Source organism: Aulostomus chinensis, chromosome 7 (genome assembly GCF_037954235.1).
Source record: "Aulostomus chinensis isolate RoL2024-O1b breed Wild chromosome 7, RoL_Achi_v1.0, whole genome shotgun sequence".
Classification (NCBI taxonomy): Eukaryota; Metazoa; Chordata; class Actinopteri; order Syngnathiformes; family Aulostomidae; genus Aulostomus; species Aulostomus chinensis.
The window spans coordinates 28,940,839-28,949,041 of record NC_141326.1 but is presented as its reverse complement, the minus strand read 5'-3'; positions in this window follow the sequence as shown (position 1 = coordinate 28,949,041).

The following is an 8,203-nucleotide window of genomic DNA, read 5'->3' as shown; positions in this document are numbered from 1 at the left end:
ATCATGGAGGAGTGGAAAAACCGTTGTGGTAGGAAGGTTGCCAGGTCAAATCCACCGAGCTGTCCAAATAAATCTAGGATATCTGCTCTATAATGTGCATCTTAACAAGAAATGCACATCTGAAGTTGCCGTCCCTGCAGAATTGGTGTGAGCGTAAGAACGTGAAAGTCCATGAAACAACAAACACACTTGACAAAACGTCAGGTTTTCACATAATTAAGCTTTTAAAGTTACATAAGCAGCTTTTGCATGTCACTGTTTATCAGCGTGACTCACACAGCCGTGTTTTGAAACCAAGTAAAAGCACACACGGGGAACAGATAATAGCAGGAAGTTTGGATAAACATTTAAAACTCTAAGAAGATATTTACAGGCCAGTTGCTCAACACGAACTATATATCTGAGAGGTTGACAGTCGTGCTGATCAGTGTCAGCGACTCCTCTGCAGGTGCTCGGATTTCTGGCTTTCAGAACCCGTTTTCCCTCCGGCACGCCGCCCACTGGAATTCCAAACACCGTCCAAATTGATCCCCAACGTCTTTTCACATTTTAAATGCAATGATGAAAGATGTTTCATCAGCTCTACAAGACAAATACTTGTCAGGCGAGGTGAAGAGTCAATACTTCACGGTGACGTACTACCACAGTTGCATTGTTCCCACTCGATAGCTGCTGTGTTTTATTCATGCGGTAACAGTTATGCACCTTCCACTGCGTCTCATGACTAAACCTGCGGTCTATAAGCTGAAAAATGAGTCACAATAAAGGTGTCATGTCATCTGAGTACAAGTACCACATCCTATTTGTTTGCCTCCATGGTTTTTACCTGTCACAGTGACCTCTGACCTCCAGTCCCAGTGGACATTTGAGCCCAAATTTGGAGAAATCCTGTCACGTCCTTGTCATTTCCCACCAACTAACAAAGGTTTCGGCATTTTTCTCATTAATATGGGATTACAAAATTAGATTTTTTTTTCTCCAAATTTATAATTTTTGATTTCCTGTTTCATTGTTTTATGTCCAGTTTTAATGTTTCAAATTCACATCTTACTGCAAACAACAAAAAACAAACCAAAAAAAGCCCCTAAATCTCTGGGTGGACGGACGATTGGAGCTGAGGTGCTCTGAAGGCTGCCGGGGGTTTCCACGCGTCTCTATAGTCTCCTGTGTTTTGTTCTGTGTACAGCCTTGTTTTGGATTCTTTCTCTTTTATTTTGATAAGTACATCACGCTTGTGTCATGTGTATTGTTTTTACTTCCTGCCTTTTCGTGTGTTTTCACTTCGTTTTTCGTGTGCTGTTCCCGGCCTGTTCGTCAGTCCTTCACCTCTCTGACCCGTCCGCTTGGCCAATCAGCTCCTCGCCGGCCTCACGTCCGCCCACCTGACCCTCGGCGTCTCACTGCTGGTGGGTCCTCTGGTCTCTTACCTGTCCAATCTGGACTTCCTTTGATTTTTGTGTCCATCTTCCTCCTGTCAAGTCTTAAGTCTCCACGTGGAGGTTTTCACTCGTACCTTAGAGTTGCGGCTCGGAGGCTCTGTGTGTTTACAGCCATTTAACCACAATCCGACTCTGTTCACTCCTGCAGGGATCCAGCTCAGGTAACTGGCTCACCTGCACAAGCGAAGATCGTTGCCTCTCAATAAACAGCAAGCCGCAGAAGCTCTTTTCCCCTCGTAACCTCACTTCCTCTCTTCTCTGCCTCTCTCCATCCAACAGGCACAAATAGCAGTCAAGAAACTCAGGTTAGGTACATTCAGGGCCCTAAAATTCACGCGCGTCAACGATGTCGTGCTCAGACACCTTCCCTCTTCTCGTAGAAGCTCAGTATTGAAAAGGAAAAAGGGAAGAAATTGACGGACGGATGAGGAATTAAAAGACTCTCACACTGTGATTGCAGCACCGTAACCTCTCAGCAAGATGCAAGACAAGAACATTTAAGCCCATCCAGATTTGAACTGATATCGGCACTGGTACCAGGACCTGGGATCCAGCACCGGTACTCAAGGATGCCTTTTTTTGGTATTTTACTCTCCCTTAATAACAGATTTATTCATCACAATGTAATTTCAGTCATAAAAGCAGGTCCAAACTCTCTTTGTATCCTGTCGTAAATAGGAGGCAACTTCCAAAAATGATAACTGTCCCTTTAAGAGTTTGGTATCCAACCTTGTCACGTGCATGTACGTGCATTCAAATACTGATCTTGAATTCTTCGGCTCAAGTCTTCCAGTGGTCGGTCAAAAAAAGACTCTCAAATAAAGACAACAGAACGCTGGCTGGCTGGACTCACTGCAGTCAGAATGAGCTCCATTCATGTGCTTTGTTACAACCTTTGACTTTCCTCATGAATCAAAACCAGTTTTCAAAGGTGGCCCGGTGGTGCAGTGGTCCTCACTGTGGCCCCCATCAAGAAGGGTGTGGGTGGAGCCCCGGCTGCAGCACGGGGTCTTTCTGGGTGAGTCTCCATGTTCTCCCTGTTCCTGCTGGGTTCTCTCTGGTACTCCAGCTTCCTCCACAGTCCAAAGACATCAAGAGGGACCAGGTTAATCCAGACTCTAAATTGACCGTAGGCGTGGCTGGGAGAGCCAATGGTTGTCTGTCTCTATGTGTTGGCCCTGCCATGGACTGGTGACCTGTCCAGGGGGAACCCCACCTCTCACCTGACCCTCAACAGGATCAGAGGGAGAAGATGGATGTATGGATGGATGGAAAACAAGTTTTACAAATATGTATTCATCAATGATCCATGAGTTTGAGCTCATTACGGTCACGACTGCAGGTAGAAGTGACCAAAATCTGATTCTGTAACTCTTACGTGACTCAGGTCGTTCAGTTTTATTTCCCGCAACAGTGCCAGCGTCACAGGTAGCGTGGATCAGGTCTCTGGGCCTCTCCCGTGTCAGCATCTCGTTGTTATGTTTTAGTTTTGGACTCAGATTTTGTCAGATGCTCTGCTCAACCCCGATGTGTGACGTCTGGTCACTCGACCTGTTTTTGAGCCTCGAAAGCCGAGCTGGACTCAAACCAGCGGAGTGACTGTTGCTGCTTCTGGCTGTTTTACTGTCAGCTCGTCCGTGTTGGGGATGATGAGGTCAAGTGTCAGCGTCCGATTTGTGCTCTTTTTCCTCGATCTGAGGCTGATCTAATCCAGGGTTGCTTTCATAAACCAGAGACAAAAATAAGATGGATTGCTTGGTCTTGGACAGCAAAACATGGGATTTCAAAATCTGGAACATTCTGATCTACTTTTTTTGAACAAGTGGGCCCCCCGGGGAATCCCATTAAAAGGTTGATGAAGGCAGCAATATGTCAGTGTCGAAGGATTTAAACTCAGTGTAACTCGTAATAAACAAGTTGTTGTGATCAAAGACGCAGTGACGGGGTTTTTAAGGATCTGTGTATCCCGTTGAGTTCCTGCTGTTGTTGACAGGAGAAATCTGCATTGTGCCATTCTTGCAGGAAGATTAGATGCAGTAGACAACTGAGGAAATAATGGGACAACCCAGCAAAATGAAAGTATTTTTCCATTCCAAACATTCTGCCGGGTCATGGATGGAGTTATAAGGACCTTGATGTCTGTGCCAAAGTGAAATCTTTCTCCAACCTCTCACACTGGCCTCTCTGCACATCCATCACATGACACCACATGGAGTTTATCTAAAGGTTCTGCCCTGCAGCGTCCAGCCCTGACGGACTGGCCTCTGGTGAGACCTTCCAGTTTGAGCTTGAAGTGCTGGAATTCCCATGGCAAACTTCTCAGGACTCACGAGTGGCGGAAGTAACCGAGCCTGAACTCTCAGACATGAGCATGAGGACAGTTTCCCTCCGTCCGCTAATTCATATTCAGCTTGATCGTGAGCGTCAGCAGTCACCAGCGTGTAGGCGCCGGCTCGCAGCTTAACAAACTTCTCACCACACTGAAAACTGCTTTGTTGCCTAAACGGCAGAACGGTAAACTTGTGAATACGACGGCCGCCTCCTGAATGGTCTCATCAACGTATCCTTCTCCTCGTGACTCTTGGATTTAAAAAGCAACACCACAATAAAAAAAGAGAGCAAGAGTCTCTCCTAGCTTGATGATTGAAGACAAAACCTGTCTCGTGAGACTGAAACAAGAACGACTAAAGATATGAGAGGAAGAGCCAGCATGTCTCGATTTCGTCCATTCTGGGCTTCCGTAGCTGCTCCAGGGAGACAGGACAGTCTCATTACAACCAACAAAAACAGATTATTCACGTTGAAATCGGCTCTGAATATCGAATTCAGTTTCTGCCAATCCAGACTGATAATCTACACACAAGCTCAAGGGACTTTTTGGTACCGTAAGGGTCTTCAAACATGAGACAGATGTCAAACATGTCCTGACAGAATCACTGCTGTGCAGAGTGAAGGGAATGAACAGGTAAGGGAAATGTCTCATTCATGATTTGATGAGAGAGAACCAAGCCGGAGCTGTTAATGATGTGTTGCTGGCTTGATGCCCCGTGCTTTAGTTACGCTTTACGCTCAGAGATCCAATTTGTTCCGTCTCTTTTGCTCTGGCTTGGCCTACAAGTGCTTCTCTATAGGTTACATGTGTACGGCTCCTAAACGGCCTTAAGCATGCAGGGGCCGTCTCGAGAGCTGATGTGGGGCTCCGTCCACGCTCTCTGGAAAACACAAAAAAGAGGGGGAAAAAAGTGAGGATTCATGGAAACGGGAATGTTGCGCCTCAACTTAGATGCATTATTTGCAATCGCAGCATCATGAACATAAAAATGCCCTTAAAACTGAAACGATTGCATTTTTTTTTTTTGCTTTGGGATGACGACGTTACCTGTCGTCTGTCATGACTTGCTTTTTACCTCGTGTCAGTCCGAGCGGCTCACTCGAACCCACTCAACGACAAAAGCAGCTCCATAAATATTTAATATGCAACCTTTTTTTCTGTCTGAAACACCTGGAATTTATAACAGCTGGCCCTTGGTGTTGCTTCAGGACCTTGGAGAGCTCCTGTCAACCCTCATAACCTTGGTCCGCCACTCCTGAGGGACCTTTAGCTCCAGACCCACAGCGGAGAGGCGGCGAGGCTTCGCATCGGCGGCGCATGGCTGAGGTTTCAGCAGCCACATTGGCTCCGCCTGCTCAGGCACAAATGGAGCATTTCAGCAGAGACGGTGTCGTTTATAAAATACGTGGAAGACGGCATCATCACCTGCTCAGAAAAGAAATAAGTGAAAAAAGGTCCGCCAGGACCAGACATCAGTGTAGCAGCTCCAGGTGACGCAACGATTCATGACCACAGCGACTCGCCGCGTCCACAGCTGCATCGCCGTGTGTTTCAGGCATGAGGCGATGTTCAAAATCACGATGACACCACGACAGTAGTAATCAGGGGTGGACGGTGATGAAGGGATGGTCTGAAAGAAGGGATCCGTTCCTCCTCTCAGACCAAATTAGCCAGGGACACATAGAACTTCATCTTTCCTTCAGGCAGACCGATCCTGTTCGACTGTTCGTAGTAAAAATCTGATCCTGTATTTTTCCAAGGAAGACAACACACACCGTGATTTTCCATTGTTGTGAAAGGAACCCGGAGGAATGTTCATTCAGACAAGCGTTTATCTCAGTAAATTTCCAAAATGTTCCCTCTCTCAGACCCATGAAGACAACTTTGGTAGTCAATAAAATCCTAAAACCTTATAAATAAATAAAAACACAGGAGGAAGTAAGGAACTATAAATAGACACCAGGTATCTAATAATATCCCGTGATGGGTGGCGGCCAACGTTGAGCTCACGTTGCGCTCTACTGACCTCTGGCAGTGGAAATCAATCACAGATTCACATGTAGCTTTGCCAGACATACGTGTAGCAGGTATGTGCAGCTGCAGCCGGAGGCAGAGCAACACGTGGCGCCGTCAGAGGGGCAGAGGGTCGAACTCCTTCTCATCCAGGAAACTGTCGAAGCGACCGTCAGATCCAACACGGGGACCCACTAATCGATCCTCGTGTTCTTCACGTGGTCAAAAGACTTGATGCACAACATACCTGCAGTCCAATCAGCATTCGTGCTGCAGGGAACTCAGACGGTATCACATGACGCCGCTGCCAAACCCAGACTATCACAGCATCTGCAGGAACGTGAGCGCAGTCGTTACAGATGCTGACAGGTGTGAAACAAGTTGATGGGATATTCGCGTTGGGCACACGCTGAGGTGAACTTCATTTATTTTCTTTATAAAAGAACGTTTTTTTCCCCCTGTTTTCCCAAACATTTGGAAATGCTAATCAGTCTTTTATTCACCACATTGTTTCCGCATCATAAACAACAGATAATGAGCAAAGACCCGGTCAGGCCAGTATTAATATACTAAAAAATACCTCTAAGATACTGACTTCTTCCTACGTTCTAAAATTCACTGAGGAATAAAATGTTTGATATGAAAAAATCCACTTTAAATGCCTTCTGAATTTATTGATACTTGATAATACTTAAAATATTGAAATCTAACCAGAACAGCCCGATGTGGACAAGATTAATAAACCGTAATAAAACTGCAACCATTAAAAACGATGAATGGAGGTAAAGAAATTCCCCAACACTTCTGATCATCCCTTCTTCGTCTCAAGTTTTTTTTTTTTTCAAGCACAAATTTTGGTTCAGAACTCTGGTTGTTGTTTTCATACCCGACAGAAAACCAAGAGTTTTCTACCGTTGGTTGGACAGGAGGCAATTTGAACGCATCACTTTGGGCTCTCGGAATTTTTAATGAGCTTCCATCTTCCTTCTCCTGTTCAGAGTGGTGGGGGTGGAGCCTATCCCAGCAGCCTTCCCCCTGGACAGGTCACCAGTCCATGGCAGGGCCAACACATAGAGACAGACAACCATTGGCTCTCCCAGCCACGCCTACGGTCAATTTAGAGTCTGGATTAACCTGGTCCCTCTTGATGTCTTTGGACTGTGGAGGAAGCTGGAGTACCAGAGAGAACCCAGCAGGAACAGGGAGAACATGGAGACTCACCCAGAAAGACCCCGTGCTGCAGCCGGGGCTCCACCCACAACCTTCTTGCTGGGGGCCACGGTGAGGACCACTGCTCCACCGGGCCGCCTTTCTAATGAGCTTCTTTTTTTTTTTTTTCAAATTTTCTTTCCATTTACATGACATTTATAGATCAAAACACTTAAAGATCCATCATGACAGGAATCAGCGGATCAATCAGTGATGAACATGACTCTTAATTTGAGTCCTAAAGGATGAAACCCTAACGATGGCCACCCCAGCGGCTGCTTAGTGGCTCTGCCGTGGTGGTGGGAAGGCGAGCAAATTGCAGTTTAAGCCCTGCTGTCGTCAGATCAGCTCAATCAATGTCATGGTTCCTCTTAATCTCACACATGATGATGCCTCAACAACATGTGAGGGATTATTTCAGGCCACAGTCCTTACACATCTGTTGAAACTGTATTCCTCCACCACACGATTGGACATTCTTTCTGATAAAAAAAAAAAAGTGCTTAAACCGTAAAACACAGAATTGAGAAAAATTAAAATGGAAAACATGGAATTTAGGGGAAAAAAATAAAACAGAATCTGGAAAAAATTAAAGTGGATTTCATAGGGCACCGCAAACACCACATCTCTTTGACGTCTTGCATGCGTAATGTAAAAGCTATTCTTGCAGGCAACAATTGGAGCCAAAAAAAGATCTTGGCCTTCTGATACGGATACAGAAACTCTTTATCAAAGCCATAGGTGTTCAGACAGATTTGGATCATCGTGAGTACACTGTGTTTTGGAAAAATATAATTCTACAGCACGAGAAATGGAATCATTGGGAGCATGTTAAAACACGGATCACTGAGTCACCATTTTGCCTGTGAAAAGTTAAGTGTTGATGCAATGTGACGACACGCGGCGCTTCTATTCAACTCACCCAGCGCATGACTACTCTGGTTGTATTGACCCCGCGTGTGCCAGTGGCCTTTGTTAGAATATATCATGGAATCAAAACAAACCTGACATCGGAACAACTGCTCGTAGCCTACGGACACGATGAGGATGAGCTATCGCCGGCTGTGACACACACTGGAAAGGCAGCAGCTGCGGGCAGGTCAACACAAGTTGGAGTCCAAAGATGTTGAGCAAAGGTCAAAAAGATGAAATCAGGCTTTGTCAATCCATCTCATTAAAAGAAATGAATTCATATTCATACGTATTTGTA